Genomic DNA, 17,015 nt, shown 5'->3' on the forward strand with positions numbered 1-17,015 from the left:
CTCAAAGGGTTTGCTACCACAATAAAACTTACTGTCATTGTTAATAACGATTAATATTTGGAAAGTTCTTACCATGGGCCACATACTATGCTGATAGGAGCTTCCTGCATGAGGTGCAGCTGAGGACATTGAGTCACAGAGAAATTAAGGAATGGACTGAGGGTCATGGAGTTACAGCTGCCTGAGACCCGGGTCTCTCTCCTGCCATCATCCCCTTCTCCTCTAGTTCACTCCTGTGGAGTGGTATGTCTTCAAATGTAAGTTACTACATGAAAAGTTTTGCCTTGATCAGGGTCTAGACAAAACAGCCTGGAGGGAAGGCATGTGGGTGCCTGTCTGCTTTGTTCCTCTGCGCTCGCCAGGGCTCTGGGCATCTGGGACAGAACTGCCCCATCTCCAATATGTAAAGGCTCGCCATGCAGTAACAGGTGTCCACTGAAGAAAAAGTCAGATCTACTGCCTCATGATCAGACCCCAAAGGGGAGCCCCGCCTTGGAAGACACAGCACCCACGTGTCTTCCCCACAAGGTTGGTTCCAAAAGACAACTTGGGGAGAGCAGGCTGAAGGCTCTTCCCCAGCAAGAGCAACTCTCACGCGCAAAGGAGAGCAAAGTGGCCCTCAGAGGGGTCAGGAGCAGGAGGCCACCTGCAGGTCACCACCAACATCAGCAGGCAGGGCTGCTGGGACAGTGCTGGTCATTGCAGGCACTCCAGCCCCAGGAGGGGGAGCGGATGGTCGCCAACACCTCTTGACCCGATTCCCAAATTTCTCAGTAACTGGTTTCCAATTCCTCGGTAATAACACACAGTGATCTGGTTAAGGAGGAAGAGTGAAAAACCTTTCTCTCCCAGAAGGTGAGGGGCCAAGTTGAGTTCACAGTATCATGACCAACATACTTTACAGTTCCAAAGTACTGGGCGTTTGCAAACTGACTTTATTTCAAAGAGCCAAAAAACTTATACCCACTCAGCAAGCGTGGCTCCTTAAGAAAATGGCTAACCCCAGGTTCTTAGGAGATAAGAAAACCCTGGTCCTTGTCCAATGCTAGGGAGCCAGGTTCAAGGGTAGATTATAAAGATAAATACAACCATGCCCTTTGACCCAGTGAGACGATTCCCAAGGTGCTGGCCTAAGGAAAAAAATCAACAGGTGAAGAATCACTCCTGGTCCAGGGATATTTGCTGAGGTCACATCGACAAAATACACAGGACACAGAATACACGTCCCCAAAATGAGACTGGCTGTACCGTAACAACAGGTACACCCACACCAGAGGGTACAAAAGAATTACTGGGAGGAGGAGGCCTAGTGGAGACTAGCACAGGGTAAAGCGGTGTGCCCCAACCATGTGAACCAACGTCTGCTGTGGACAAAGCTAGAAAGGAAGCACAACCGGAACATGAGAGGATCTGGGCACACAGGTCACTGTGGGGATAGCAGCCCATCGAGACACACAGCAGGATGCACATCCTGGTTCACTTGCCACTGGATGCGATCAAGTAACTGGTTCTGGCCAATGAGCTGTGAGACAGTGTGAATTGGCACCTCTTGGCTCAGCATTTAGCTGCAGGTACCTGGGCCTCCTGAATGCTCTCCGTGCTGGCACAGGATTGGCAATGTTCAAGGTGGAGGAGCCTTGGATCTCTGAGCAATTTCAAACAGAGTTCCAGCAGACCCCCAGGGTCGTGTGGCCGGGATGAGACACAACCACCCCCTGGTTTAAGCTGTGAAGATTTTGGGTTGTTTGTTAATACAGCATACCCTAGTCCTAACTGTGTGCCCCTGTGTTTTTTCTTCTCCCATTTGTTCAAACAAAAAAAGAATGGAAGGGAAGGAAAAGGGGAGAAAAGTTAAAGAAAGCAAAAGGTAACTTACAGGTAGCTTATCAGGTTGAGACTGGGCTTTTGTTGGGTGTTTTTTTTAAATTATAATTCAATATTTAGATGAAATAAGGCAATGGGGATTTATCCTGTACAAGAGAAGATTAAGTGTCTAATCCTCTAGGATGGAAAGGTGGAAACCCCGAACGGAGCCACACCCAGCACCACTGAGAACAGCCCCTGAAGCTGCCTGACCCTGCGTGGCTCTGCGAAATGTGCTGCTTCCTACAAGCTCCGGTTCTCAGTGGTAGCTGCTGGCAGGAGTCAGGGCATGGAAACCAAACCCTCCCATTAGGTGCCAGGCACCAGCCTGGTCCTGTCCTGAGGGGAACACACAAGCCACAGACTGGAGAAAAAAAAGAAAGAAAACAGCATGAAAAGGGCTGGCAGATCCAGTCCCATGGGAAGAGGAGTCAAAGGTCATGTTAAAGAAGGCTGACTGCAGAGAGAGTGAGCGTCTCAGAATGGGGGGTGCTCCCTCCTAATCCCCCATCCCTGGGCAGAGGAGCAAACCCAGAGTCCTCCTGACCTTAGCACACCCTGCTCCCTCCAGCCCATCCTCTTCCTCAGCCACCCTAAGCACAGAGGGCAGGGCAGTGTCCAGCCCCCTGCCTCCCCTGCAGAGGGGTAAGGAGACATCCTTCCTGAAACCACCCCAGCACGCCACAAGGACACAGGAGCCGACCCCGTGTGAACAGAACACCCACACACACAGATGTCGGCAGTTAGGATCTTCCTCCTGACGTGAGGCTGAATGTTCTCTGGCTTCGAGATAAGCCTCTCTCTGCCTGAGCACTCCTGATGATCAGCACCACCAGGACCCTGCAGATGCCCAGGGTGCTTGCTGTGCTAAGCCCATCCCACAGGTATTTCCTCTAATCCTTCCAATGTCCCTGGGAAGCAGGGGAGGCTGCTACCACTTAATAGATGTGGCAAAGAACATTCTGGGGGGCTACCCAACCTGACGGAGGTTGTATAAGCATAAGCAATTAGGGGAGCTAGGTCTCTTGCCCCCCTGTCCTCACGGCTCCAGGACAGGGGTTCCTAAGCCCTCTGCTTTCCTCTGTCCTCCGGGTGACAGCAGGGACAGGAGCAGCAGCAGCATGGTCTAAGACATGGGTCTGTGGACTGGAGGCCGGACTGCATCCATCTGGAGCCGCCACAGTACAGGCACCCCAGCACAGTCTTGCCCATGGCTCCAAAAAGAGCTAAATAAACATGGAGTCCATAGATGAAGACAGTGGTATTAAAAAAAAAACAGGAGATAGAAGATGGATTATTACTAAATGTTGCTGCAATCATTCAGTATCCATCTGGAAAAAATTATAGTAGATGCACACCCTCCTGTCTCCCACCAAAATAAATTCTAGGTGGAGCAAAGATTTAATGATAAAAATAAAAAATAAATATTTGGAGAATCTGCGAGAGAACTTAAAAAAATTGAGGTGCAAAGAATCAAAGAAATGAAAACATAATACATTCTGAATCGTAGAAAAGTAGAGATTGCCATTGTGGCAAAAGCACCTTAAGTCAAGTGAAAAAGGTGCCAAAATGAGGATGTTAAACAGGTGTCGGCCCTGAATGGGGGGCTGCTGGCTTCAGGGCGCTTGGCTTGGCAGCCTCTACTGAGCCAACAGTGGCATGCTGTGTTGGCTCAGTAGATGACTCCACTATTTTCATATATTAACCCCCACATTTACTTTGCCCTTTTTCGACTCTCTGTTAAGTTGTATGGTCTGGCACCAATAACCACAATGGTTTGGCTTTCCTTTTCCTCCCCCCAAATCATTTTAATTATAGTAGCTATAAGTGAGTTCCCCCTCATTATTCTTCCTTTTTCAGAATTTTCCTCAAAGTCATGCTCATTTGTTTGTTTTCTACATGTCTTCTAGAATAGAACTGGGGCTGGGGGCAAATTATGTTTATGGGCAATCTAGGGGAAACCAGTGATTTGACGTTGAATCTTTCTGCTGAGAAGAACGTGGTATACTCATGTCACCAATGTCTGGTTTTTTGATATATAACAAGCTCCAACAAATCACCAATAAAGAAACAACACTACAAAAATAAAAAGTGAACAAAAGAAAATGTTCAGACATGAGTATGGAAAAGTGAATAAAAACAGCTCCAAAGCACGTAAGTGTTAGAAAATGCTCAACGTCACATAGGAGACAAAAGCAAATTACATCTACGTTAAGATACCAGTTTTCACCCACCAGATTAGCTGGTCTGAGAAATTGATAAAACACTGTTGATCGGGGTGTGGGGAAACAGGGACTCAAACCCAAGGTGGGGGGAGTGCAAATCCAAATCATCTCAAGAGGAAACAAGTTGGTCGTATCTGTCTCAAGTGTAAGTCACAGCAGGTTCAATTCTAGGAACCGATCCCAGGTGAAGTGCAAAGTCAGGCATTGCTACTGTATTTGCTATGCAAAGCTGCACAGAAGAGGAGGGGTGGGGAGATGAGGGAGGAGGAAGTGGAGGAAAGGGGAAGGAGGAAGGGGGAAGGAGGAAGTAGGAGACAAAAGTCTACCAAAAGGGACAGACCAGGCATCTAATGGGAACCCTGACACGGAACAGCACACAGCCACAGGAGAGAATGGGGAGTGTCTTCTGTACTGAGAAGGAGAGATCTCCAAGAGGGTGCAGACTGCCAAGTACGGAGCATTACCTACGGGAGAAGAAAAGATTTACACGCACACTGCTTGTACATGATGAAGGTCACAAGACGCTCGTCAAAGTGGCACTCTCCAGAGGAACCAGGGGATGCTATGGGGAGCAGCGTACATGTGCTCACTCTTTAGTTTCTAATCAGTGAGGTGTATTACTTACGTAATTTTTTAAATTACCAGGTAGCAGCACATATAAAGAGCACATGTTGGAGCCAGACCTGAATCGAAACCCAGCCAGCACCTACTGTGTGCAGACATCACTGTGAGCTAGCCCCCAACCACCTGGGAGGCGAAACAATTATTATCCCCATTATACCTATGAGGACCCCAAGGACCCCGTTCACACAGCTAGTCAAGGAGGAGCCAGGACACACACCCAGGGACACAGATGAGCAGGACACGTGGAGGACAAGACTCCAGTAACTAAAGCTCAGAGTCCAGGACACGGACACTTCCACAACATGTACGCAGACCACATGCACTTGCACCCTCATTACTAATTACCCAGGTCGTAGAGCACACACACTAGCCACCCAGTAAGCGATGGGATAGCCAGCTGTAAAGGGTGACGGCCTCCACTGTTGTCCTTCTGGTCCCCTTTCCAAATCATACAGAGATGGCTCATTGTCAGCCGTGTCCACCTAACCAGCCTGGTCTGTTCAAGTGCAACAAGGGGCTCACTGAAAACCTCTCCCAGTTCATAGCGTAGGTATCAGAACCAGAAGGAACCCTGGCTCTCTTCTCCTTGGTTGCTGGCCAGAGGCGCCAGGGCTCCATCACCCAGAGAGCAGCAGAGAAGAAGGAGCAGCTGTTCATGGCTTCCCACCATCAGAGGACATCGACGGGATGCCCAGGCCCCAGGCTATGGTCAGATCTCTGACTTCGTCCATGTCTCTAGAGACAAGGACTCTGGGATGAGAGTCACGCAATAAAGAGAACCCAGAGTCTTGAGCCACTGTCTAGAGAAACCACCATCGGAATATGACACACGCAAGAAATAGAACCTTCACTGTGTTAAACCTCTGAGATGCTGGGAAGTTTGTTACAGTGGCTTGCTGACAAACATGCCCAGCCAGGGCAATCTCTGTCACTGGGTGCCCAATGCCAGGTCTCAGTACTGGCAGGAATGCTGGAAGTAGTGGACAGAGCCTGGGCCTTTATTTATTTATTTTTTTAAAGATTTTATTTATTCATGAGAGACACAGAGAGAGGCAGAGACACAGGCAGGGGGAAAAGCAGGCTCACTGTGGGGAGCCCAATGTGGGACTTGATCCCAGGACCCTGGGGTCACACCCTGAGCCCAAGGCAGATGCTCAACCACTGAGCCACCCATGCCCGAGCCTGGGCCTTTAGTCAGTGACCACCAACCTCTCTGAGCCTGTTTCCTCATCTGTAAAATGGAGCCAAGGACACCTGCCTCCAGCATTTGATGAGACAGTGCTGGTAAAGCCCAGCAGCATGCAGGCCCACAGCGGGCCTTCTAACAAGCAAGATCCCCAGGAGTGGGCCATTGCCTCTCCCTTCCTAGATTTCTCTACTCAGTGCCCCTGGCCTCTCATCGGTTTTTGCTGGCTCCTCCACCACTGATGCCCCCCAGTAGTTGCCGTTCAGGTTCAGAATGGACTTTCCTGCACACTCTGATTCCCAAGCATCATGCTTACACCACTGGCTTCTCTACAGCCTGTGCATCCTTGCCAAGGTCAGGGACTGTCCCGTCTTCCTCCCTGTGACCCCCACGTGGCCTGGCACAGGGCCTGGCTCTTCCAGGTGCCACAAACAGGCACTGAATCGAACCCTGAGGCTGAAGACTCCGAACATCCATCCATATACCCACCCATTCACACAATGCTTATTGAGCACTTATATTACCACCCCTCCAGGAACCTGTTAGCCACATTCTCCATTAAGAAAACAAGACAGAGAGAAAGAGATCAGGTAAGTTGTCCAAGGTCACAGCCAACAGGGGGCAGGCCCAAGGGATTCCTGACCACAAACTCTTACCTACCCCTTTCCCCATGGCCACCACACCTCATTCTTTCTTCGACACACTCACCCACCCAAGGCCACTGGTGCTGGGCTCAGGGAGGGGGTGCTCCCTGACTTTGACTTCTTCAAAGACTTCTCAAGTCCCAGACACTACATCACCCGCAGGCTCCCCTGAGCAAGCAAGGACACACAAGCCCTGGAGATCGACCAGACAACACGGACACACCAGTTCCAGCCCCACCAGTTCCAAGAAATGCACCTTGTGGGGAGGATACTGCTTCCATGTTGTCCGAGAGCCTGGATGGCTTTGTGGCAACTGTGTTCTTAGCCAAGCCAAGAGGCCATGACCTCTTGGGGGCTAGAGATGCCAGGGCTCCAACCACAGCACAGAAGGGCAGAGCAAGGAGCTGCCACATTCTGGTGGCCCAAGCAGCTTCCTGGGCCTGAGTCTTGTCCTGGCAAGCAGATAGACCAGGGGTATCTTGGGTGCCCCTGATCATAGGTATCTACAGCTGAGCAAAATGCAGGATGAAAGAGTCACCAGACACTGACCCTCAGAGACCCTAGAGGGTGGACAAGGAAAGGAGGCACAGGGACAAGACTCTCACAGACAGGTTTCAGCTCATCTCACCTGACCGTCCCCCAGAGCTAAAAGCCTGAGCTGCCATGAAGTCTAGGGCTCCAGTTGCGCTCCCAGCCAGAGGAGTTCAAATGCTACCACTTCTTCGCCAGTGCCTCCCCAGGCCCCTGCCGTGCTTTCCCTGCACTTCCAACAGAGGATTTCAGACTGAACACTACTGACTGGATCCCAAACTCTGTCCCAGACAGTAAACTTGAAGTTGGTGCCCGACGCACCCACCAAAGCCTCACACACTGTGCCGGGCGCACATGGTGACAAAGGTGAGAAGAACGCCCTGTGGGTTACCAGGGTGAGCATCTGCATTCAGCAGAAATGACAGGAAAGGGCGAAAATAAAATGGGGTATAACGTGTCCCATTTGGCAAACTCTCAAAACATCGAGAATGCATAATAGCAATCTTTGCTTCTGTGCTTTCAGATTTAAATAAAAGAGAAATCGCCAGCAGTTCACAAATCATACATAAAAGACCGTTGTCCTTCATTTGGTTCTTGTTTTCTTGAAATCTCAGTGTGTGGGTGGTAAATGAGGACAAGGGTACCTGCCTCACAGGGCTGTGTTTTCATCCACACATTCACTCATCTGCCCACGTGTGCGTACATTCATTCATTCCTGTGAGTGAATACGTTGGGCCTGGCATGGCCCAAGAACTGAAGACACACAGTGGTAGATAAGATGGCCAAGGCCCTATTCTCAGGACCTCATACTCTAGTGAGGGGGGCGGTGGGGCATAAACATACATAGGAGGCCTCCAGGCATCCACCACACATTATGTCAATAAAGCAGTGTAAAGAGCATGATGGGAAGGGTGGGGGTCCTAATCAAAGAAGGCCCGTTAAGGTTTTAGCTGTGCTCTCCAAAAATGTTATATTAAAGTCCTAACCCCCAGTGTCTCAGAATGTGACCTTATTTGGCATGGGGTCATTGCAGATGCAATTAGTAAGGAAGCTCCTCTACCCACACCCGGTCTCCCGGCCTCCAGAACGGTGGGACAATTAATCTGTTGTTTAGGCTCCAGGCTGTGGGAATGTGTTACAGCAGCCCAGGGAAATAATGCAAGGCTCCCTCAGGAAGCACCATGTGAGCTGAGACAGAGACAAGAAAAGCCCAGGAAAGATCCGAGGGAAGGGAGCTCCAAGGAACTAGGAAAGCCAGTGTGGAACCCCTAGCAGAGGCTGTGTTGAATGGATCTCCGGGTGAAGGGGGACAAGGAGAGGGGGCAGGCTGCGCAGAGCCTCCAAGGGCCAGATCAGGAGTTGGGAATGTGGTTGTGGGGGAGGGGAAGCCACTGGAAGGCACTGGGGAGGGGGTCGTGGTCTCGGCTCCCTTTGGAGAGACCATTCTGGAAATTAACACATGCAAGGTGTCAACACCGCCTAGGACATGCTGCAAGCACTCATACTTGGCCTTCGGTTGCTGTCATTTTTTGGCCCCACAGAACAAGGGGCTTAGGTAAGGACTTCAAACTCTAGGATGCTTCAAAGAGAGCCTGTGGGCCCGGTCTTACAGATGAGGGCCCCGGGCCCCACTGAGACCTCTGAGTCTGGCCCCAAGAGCTCCTGACATGAGAAGAGCTGCCCACCCCTTGGTGGGAGCCCCACTTCATGTCCCAAGCCGTGCTCTCTTCTTCCCCACCCAGCCCTGACTCACAGCCCGGGATGTTTTTTTTCTGCTGAAAACGGAAAACACATCTCAATGTATCTTTTATCTCTATGTTCCTCCCAGAATGGCAACTGGCAGCTCAGGTCACAAATGGCTGAGCCAAGCCAAAAATACATACTCTCTGCGTACCCTCTTTAACAACAAGGCAGGAAAACTTTGAGTCAAACTTCTACAAAGCCTGCATAGATTATATTTTAAGCCCCAAAGCAGTACGCTCGCTGTATTCACTTATTTCCAGTCCAAAAAAAGACGATTCCTGGAGGCCGTTCCCAAACTGGCATTTGATGTAATATTGATGAAGGAGCTTTTCAAAAAAAATTAAGCACATTCTATGAAAAAGAGTTCAGCACTCAAAATCGCTTGAAAAGGTGCTGGCCGTGGGTCAAGTTAAACAAGTGTCTTTAGCACAGGACTTCTTGGGTGCTTAAAAAAGCTCATGTGTGCTGGAGATTGACACAGTGGGATCTCGGATTCACTTGGGAAAACTCATGCCAGCTCACAGAATTTAGAAACTTGACTGAATCACCACAGGTGAGCCTAGAAAATGCATGTGACCCACCCTGGCTCTGCGATGGGAGGAAATCCCCACGGATCACACACATACCAGCAGCGAGGGGGCAGCTTGATGCCCTTGACTATCTTCTGCTCAGTGATGTCCTGGAGCAGCATATGATGACCTTGGGGAGTTGCAAGGACTCCTGGAGGGAAAACTACGCTACAGACAGTGATGTGCTCTGTGGCTCTGAGCAGCTGCTTGTAAGCTCAGGTCAACAGGTGGCAAGAGGCAGGACAGCTCGTGTACCCGGTGAAGCTAGTCCTTGTCTGCAGGGTGAGCCTGGGCCTCCTACAAAGGGCTTGATGGGTTTCCGCTCACTGAGGTAACAGCTGCTCAAGAACCACATTGGAGGTCAAGACACAGAGACGCCAGAAGATACTCAGAGTGAAAGCAGAGATACAAAAAGGCCCTCGGGTCACGTGAAAGGAACCACTTTCTAGAGCAGGGCAGCAGGGCGAAATTGGGCATGGGCTTTCCCAGGGTCTACAAATTAATCAGCAAATTCAGACTTCTGCCCCAGGGCCTGCCTTACTATAGCCCTGTCAGTAAGAGGAGGACTCCAGGGTCACCTGAATCAAGCCAGGTCATCCTGGACAGGGTCAAGGATGGTTTCCTGGCATGGGTGACGTCGAGTTTAAACTATTAGCGCAGGTGTGCCTCGGACGGCTCACTGGAACAGCCACTGTATCAACTGGCAGAGTTACCTCACCCGATGCAGTTGCCGCTTCTCGTCTCCCCAGGAAACTTTATCAATGTCTCCTGTCAGCCACAGATCACTCTGCCCTGTTCCACATCGCCCAGCACCTTCCCTGGGCCAGGCCCCCAGGCTTGGTCCAGACACAAGGAGCAGGGCCAGCAAAGACGGAGAACAGACCAGTAATCCACAAACAGGGACGTCCAGGGTGGCCAAGGCAGGAGCACAGCATGCATGAGAGATTAGGAAGCCATGGGGGTGGGGGGATCCAAAAGAGAAACCAAAAGAAAGTAAGCTCTGTCAGGGAAGAGGTCATGTCAGAACTGGCTCCTGAGTACAGAGCACTGGAGTCAGGTCAGCCAAGGGGTAGGAGCCTACCACGATGAGGAGAGAGGCTCGAGAGAAGGCCACACAGAGTCCCAGGGCCATGGGAGCCTGAGAGGGTTTGTAACGGGAGAGCACAGCCGTGTGTGTGTGTGTGTGTGTGTGTGTGTGTGTGTGTGCGCGCGCGCACGCGCGCACATGTGCGTGCATGCACAAGCACAGCAGGGTAACTGCAGGGCACAGAGGGCTCCTAGGCAGAGCACGGGGGTAAACAGAAAGGTCTACAGCCAGAGCAGTACTGCTGGGTGGGGAGGACTATACGGCAACTGGGGGGCCAGCACCGAGGGTGGAGTGGGTGCCTACACAGCAGAGTCCCGCCACGGGGTGGGGCAGGGAGTGCTGGCCACCAGCCTTTCCCCAAGGCCAAGAATAGGGAGAAAAGAGCAGGTTCTGATACCAAAGTGAGAGCCCCCTAAAGCAGTCTAGTATTTTCCGGACAGGTCCCTACCAACCCCTGACCCAGCACCTTCCTCCCAGCTGCCCTCCTCCCTCATCCACCCCAACAGCAACCCTCCCTCCCCCCACAACAGCTGATTTAGGAACTAGCTTCCCCCTCCTGGTACTGCCGGGCTGCAGGCAGTGGTTCCCATGGCAACCACCCCCCCCTCCACAGAAGAGGAAGATGTGGGAAAACCCACATCAACTGGGGGTAAAGCCACTGGGTTTCTGGAATGCAGAGAGGTTCCTGAGTTTCCTGCTTCTGACACAGAGGTCTCTTCCTCCCTCTGGGGACCCCACAGGCCTCCTCAGAAGGTGACTCCAGTCCCCCTACCTAGTTATATATTTACTTGTTTGTGTGCTATTCCAGAACCTTTCACCAGGAAAGGAAATAGGAGGTAAACTCCACCATAGCCCCAACAGTCCTGGGTTAGGATGATGCATCTGCTATGCCTCCCCACTTGGAGGACAGGGTGCACCCTAGTTACCTGGGCCCTCCCGAAACCCGGAGCCTGTAAGGGGTGGGATATGGAGAAAGTCCACGGCTGGCTGAATGGGCGCCCGATGATCCACCAACCAAGGGTCAAGTCAGCAGCTGAGATGTGAACCCCAAGAGAGAACACCCTGAAGGGGTGGGCCGCGAGCACAGCCTGCAGCACAGAAGGGGCCTGGCTCCAGTGCACAGGCAATGGACAGAGGCAGTGCACCAGGGTGCACGCCCTATGTGCCCTCACAGTGGGGCCAGGCTTCCGTGGTTCCCTCCACTTCGATGTACCGGCTCTCCTGCCCCCCCTCCACCTCTCAGGCCACGGTGCTTCCACGGGCCTCCCCCCACCCCACCTGGCAGCACTGATGTGCTCTGGGCACCCACGCCCTGGGAGCACCTCCCTCCCTGGGTCCTCCCTCTCCTCCCAGGACTGGGCCTTGCTCTCCCCAGCTCACCATCCCCTCGGAAACAAACCCCACCACTCAGCGGCTGAGGGGCCCTGGGGCCCTGGTCACACCACTTCATGGTCATTCACTCAGCAAGTGAAAACCAAGCACTCCCTACGGACTGAACCCCAGGCAGGGGCAGACACAGCCACTGTCAGGGCAGCGAGGCCAAAAAGGATGTGGTTTTTCCAGAACACCCGGCCATAATACAGCGAGGACACAAAGGAAGGTGTGGTTATTCAAGTGGGGGTCAGGACATCGAATCAGAGGAGGTGGCTGCTGAGCTGAGCCGAGAAGACTGTGGGGCCACTGCCCTCATGTGTCATCTGCCACCATACACCATGCAGGCCTATGGCGACACTGCACACTAAGGTGCTCTGGAAATTCTGTATCTCGAAGCTGGCAGAAGTGAGAGGTCAGCAAAGGGCCAAATGGGCCCCACTGCCTTGGGAAGAAGGTAGAGAGAGCAGGGCTGTTGGGAGCAGGGGTCTCCGGGCAGCAGAGACAGCAGGGAACAGGGAGCAGGGCAGCAATAAACACAGGCTGACTAGTAACAGGTGCCCTGGTGGCACTGCACTGCATCTGCCCAGCCTCCTCAGTACGAGGAGACAGCAGAGCCAAGATTCAACCAAGCCCAGGTCAGGCTGGGAACTGAAGGCTTGGACCCTGAGCATCCACAAAGGTCTCTAAAGGTCTGAGGCCTGTGGCTGTGGATGGTGGGCCTGGGTATTCCAGACGAAGCTTGGTGGGAAGGGAGATGTGGGCCTGGTGGACACCCCTTCCCAACCTTGACTTGAGCACTCTTATGACTAATTCAGGATGTTCTTATTCCCAAGGAGCGTGTTCACGCAGGCCAGGAAACAGGTGTGCTCAGTGAAACCCCTCCCGAGGTGCTCACAGCCTGCCACCAGGACGCCACCAGGACATACAACCAGATGGATGCTGTCCACATCCTACCAGGAGGGGAGAGCATGGAGCCCTGTCCCAGGATGCCAGCATGGGGACAGGGAACTGAAACATTCAAGGGCGCGTGGTCAAGGCCACAATACACAGCCTCCCTGTGACGGTATGAGAAAAACTGCAAACATCTTGTTTAAGATAAAATCGAAGACAATGAGACAATGAACCCCTCAATGTGTGTGCCTTCCTCGAAGACTCCGGTGGGGCAGGTGGCCCACCTGACCCGCAGGCCTTTGCTGTTTGCAAGTAGCACCCTCCCCACTAGCCCCCCACAAGCCTAGCAGGCTTTCTGAACCACCACCGGCCTTGAGAGGGAGGAGCATGGTCTGTGACGGGAGCACAGGGTTCTCTCATCCAGCTCCCATAATTACTTCCCCTCCAGAGGCCCTGGAACACTGACCCTATTCTCTAGGCCCTGGGATCACGACCAAAAGCATGTGCTGCCCTGTCTCCCATCATCTCAATACCAGGGGCAGGGAGAGCACGTGGCTCCAAGAACTGGAAATGCTAAGGAATTTCTCCCCTGCGTGGACGTGTGGGGCTGGGAGACACCGCAGAGGAAGAAGCACCTACCTGCCGGACAGAGCAACCTCCAACGCCGCTGGGGAGCTGGGAAGGCCTTCTGCCAGCCCTGACCCCTGTCCTCCCCTCCTCTACTCTGACAACACTGCTCCTTTGTTCCCGGGCAGTGACCCCACTGCCATGGCTCGTTGTCCAAGCAGGCCGCCTCTGAGGCCTGCTGCCCTCCTCCCTGGAGGCTCCCTACTTGGGGCACAGCCCAGCAGTCAGTCCCAGTCCCCAGGGAGGGGCGGGGGGGGCGGGTATTGGAACCTCTCCTCCAGAGCAAACTCCCTGCCTCACCCCTGACCCCAAGGCAAAGCCACCTCTGCATCTCTGTGTCCCCTGTGTGGTCCGCAGGGCAACGGTGACAGGGAAAGGAGGAGGGGCTTTCTCACCTCAGAGGTCAGATCCCACCTGTTTGTTTTACAAGGGTCAGGAGGACAGTGAGGACAGCAGGGGGAGGAGGGGGTCCTGCCTTTTTTCCAAAGACATAACCAAGGGTCAAATTCATTCCCAACATCTAACAAAAATTCAAATTTTAGTAAGGACTGTATTAAAGGTATTTTGAGGGGTGCCCGGGTGGCACAGCAGGTAATGTGTCTGGTTCTTGATTTTGGCTCAGGTCCTGATCTTAGGGTCTTGAGATGGAACCCCAAGTCAGCTTCCACACTGGGTGTGGAGCCTGCTTAAGATTCTCTGTCTCTCTCCAGCTCCCTCTGCCTGGCCCCGGGGTGCACACATGCAGGTAGGTGGGCTTTCTCTCTCTCTCTCTCTCTCTCTCTCTCTCTCTCTCAAAGAAGTAAACCAATCTTCAAAACAAAAAGGAAGGAAGGAAGGAAGGAAGGAAGGAAGGAAGGAAGGAAGGAAGGAAGGAAGGAAGGAAGAAAGAGACAGATAGATAGGTATTTTGAGAAACAGGAACATTGAGTCTTGCTGTCGGAATGAAACGGTAGCCACAGCCGAATGCCCAGCCAGGCCTGAGGCCCCAGGCTTCGACCTCAGGATGGAGCAGCCTGATCTACAGAGCCACCTGCCGGTTCGGCCCCCACTTCACGAAGAGGAGCCAGGCCTCCGACTCTAGGAGACCTTGCTAGACATCTCAGGGAGGGACACAAACCTGGCTTCCAGAAGGTGTGATCGGAAAGCCCAACACAGAGCAATGCTACGTGACACCCCATAAAACCCCAAATGGGACATGGAGCTCCCGAGGAGCTCAGATTCTGGAGAGTCCTGTAGTGGAGACGGGGGACATCAGGCAGTGTGGGGAGATACCAGATGTGGCTAATAACATAATGCAGCTTTAAAAAAATCCTGATCAAATTAAAGGATCATTGTAAGAGATATTCAAATTCCAAGTTACTTATTCACACAAGACAATTCTTCCTCAGTCTCAGAGATAACCAGGAGTTTTTTTTCCACACATCCCTCCAATTTTAAATATATTTTGCCCTAAATTGGAATTATAACACATCAACAGGTTTGGATCTGGTTTTTTAATTAAACATGCTATAAAGAACATTCTCCTGTGGCATTATGTATTCTTCTAACACAGTATCACTTAAAGATCGATAGAAAATTAAAAATTTTTTAAAAATCAGTAAAGTGTAACTTACTTCACTACCTCTCTACCATTTAACCTTTGGTAGTTTCTAATTGTATAATCATAAACAACATCGGTAAAGGATGAAATTGCACCCCAACTCCTCTTTTCAACAAGAAAGATGACTGGGGATACAGGTTTTTTTTTTTTTTTTAAGATTTTATTTATTCATTCATGAGAGAGAGAGAGAGAGAGAGAGAGAGAGAGGCAGAGACACAGGCTCACAGTGAAGCAGGCGCCATGCAGGGAGCCCGACACGGGACTCGATCCCGGGTCTCCAGGACCACGCCCCGGGGCCGAAGGCTGGCGCTGAACCCCTGAGCCACCCAGGGATCCCGGGATACAGGTTTAAACTAGAACAACCATGTTTCTGAAAACAAACATGGCAGCTCCAAGAAACTACCAGAAAAACACATTTAGTGGAAAACCTCATTTCCTAGTCATGTGGGAAAATAAGATGTTCAATAACAACTCCTGAAACCTGGGGCCTTTTTCTTGCTCAATTCTTCTCTGAAGTGAGACCCAATATAAGACACACCCCAAGTTCTGGAGCAAGATCACTGGGTTACTACCCCTGGTCCAGGGACACGCTAGCCACTGTAGTGTCTTCCTGCAGCCGTCTTCTCATGGGGTGCTGTCGAATCCAAGCCCACCCCAACACCGCAACTACCAGACGAAACCTGGAGTTCCTGGGCAGCTGGCCTGGCAGCTGGATCTGGCCCCAACCTGCCTGGGGCTCCTCACCCATCACTTCACTCCACACACCTGCCAGCCAAGCGGGACTACTGCTCGCAGCTTCCCAGGAATGCCCTGCGCCCCCACCTCCCCGTTCAAACAGGCTTTCCTGGGTGGACTTGTCTGAGGATCCTCCCCCTCCTCCATTCTGTGTGTCTATTTTTTTGTAAACCCAAGGACCCTGCTCTGCACCTGACTCCCTGGATGAGGACACCAATGTCCATGAGCCTGATCACGCTGGGAGGTACCTCAACCCCGGGGCAGGCCCAGGACAAACACCCAGTGCACCTTCTATATTCACACAATGTTTTGTTCCTTTTGGGCAAAACTGGCTTAATTTTAAACATTCTATGTTCACACGCCTGGCAGGCTCTTCATCCTCATCATCTCCCTGGGAGGAGGCGGTCTGTGATTTCAAAGCCATTCTACAGATCAGAGAACAAAGACTCGGAGGGTGTGTATGAGGGTAGAGAGGAGCGGCCTAGACCCGTGCCAGGGGCTTCCCAAAACAAAGGTTGTCTCCTGCTACGACAGTGGGACTTGTGTGCAGGGTCCTTGGCCGTGGCCCCAAGAGACACGGATGGGGTGGGGCACAGGTCTCTGCCCATCATGCCAAGCCTCACCTGCACCAACTCCCACCAACGGCAGAATGAGGTCCAAGTCCCCAGCCAGAGCACAGAGCACACCGCCCTCGCCCAGTACTCTCACCTGGGTACCCCCATGAACACAGCATAGGCCAATCACCCCAAATGCAGCTCCCCTCAAAGCCCAACGGTGGCTAAGGCCTCAGCCTCCTGTCCCCCCCCCCACCACCACCTATTGGGTGAGCTCCCAGTGCTCTTCCAAGGGGCTACTCGAATGCTCCCTCACACTGCCACTGTCCCTCCCCCGCACATGTCCCCAGGCATGGTCGTGTTGGGGCTGTGAGAACTGCTGGGGAGGCAGGAGAACTGGCTAGAAAGTCCTATCCCACTGGCTGGACGGCCTTGGGAACGGGCAGTTACTTGCCCTCATCAAAGCGATCTCTTCAGATCAAACCTCCTTCACTGGGTTTCACGGGGTGGGGGGGTGTGTCAAAGAGATTAAACAAGACACGCAACTCACTGAGCTCAGGGCAGGAGCTCCATACACACACCTTGTCTCCCCTTCACTCGGTACACGGCTGGGACCTCGCGCAGCCGCCACGAACCTGGCCCCCCGCACGAGTGCCCTGTGCCCACCTCGGCCTTCCCACCTCTGCTGTCCGTGGGCCCGTGTCCACTCACCAATTCCCAGCGTCTAGCCCTGGGTGAGCACACTCCGTCTACTGAGGGGTT

At 52.4% G+C, this 17,015-nt stretch overlaps 1 protein-coding gene and 1 long non-coding RNA gene across 3 annotated transcripts in view; one reads left to right on the plus strand and one right to left on the minus strand.

Moving 5' to 3' along the window:
* The window catches only part of ITPK1 (inositol-tetrakisphosphate 1-kinase), a 160,690-nt gene that overhangs the window by 73,020 nt on the left and 70,655 nt on the right, over positions 1–17,015 (minus strand). The gene's annotated exons all lie outside the window — the stretch shown is intronic.
* LOC144320255 (uncharacterized) lies at positions 11,858–12,965 on the plus strand. Its single transcript, XR_013385813.1, has 2 exons — positions 11,858–12,258; positions 12,680–12,965. It is a non-coding gene; the product is annotated as an uncharacterized LOC144320255 (long non-coding RNA).

This window comes from Canis aureus, chromosome 9, assembly GCF_053574225.1.
Source record: "Canis aureus isolate CA01 chromosome 9, VMU_Caureus_v.1.0, whole genome shotgun sequence".
NCBI lineage: Eukaryota > Metazoa > Chordata > Mammalia > Carnivora > Canidae > Canis > Canis aureus.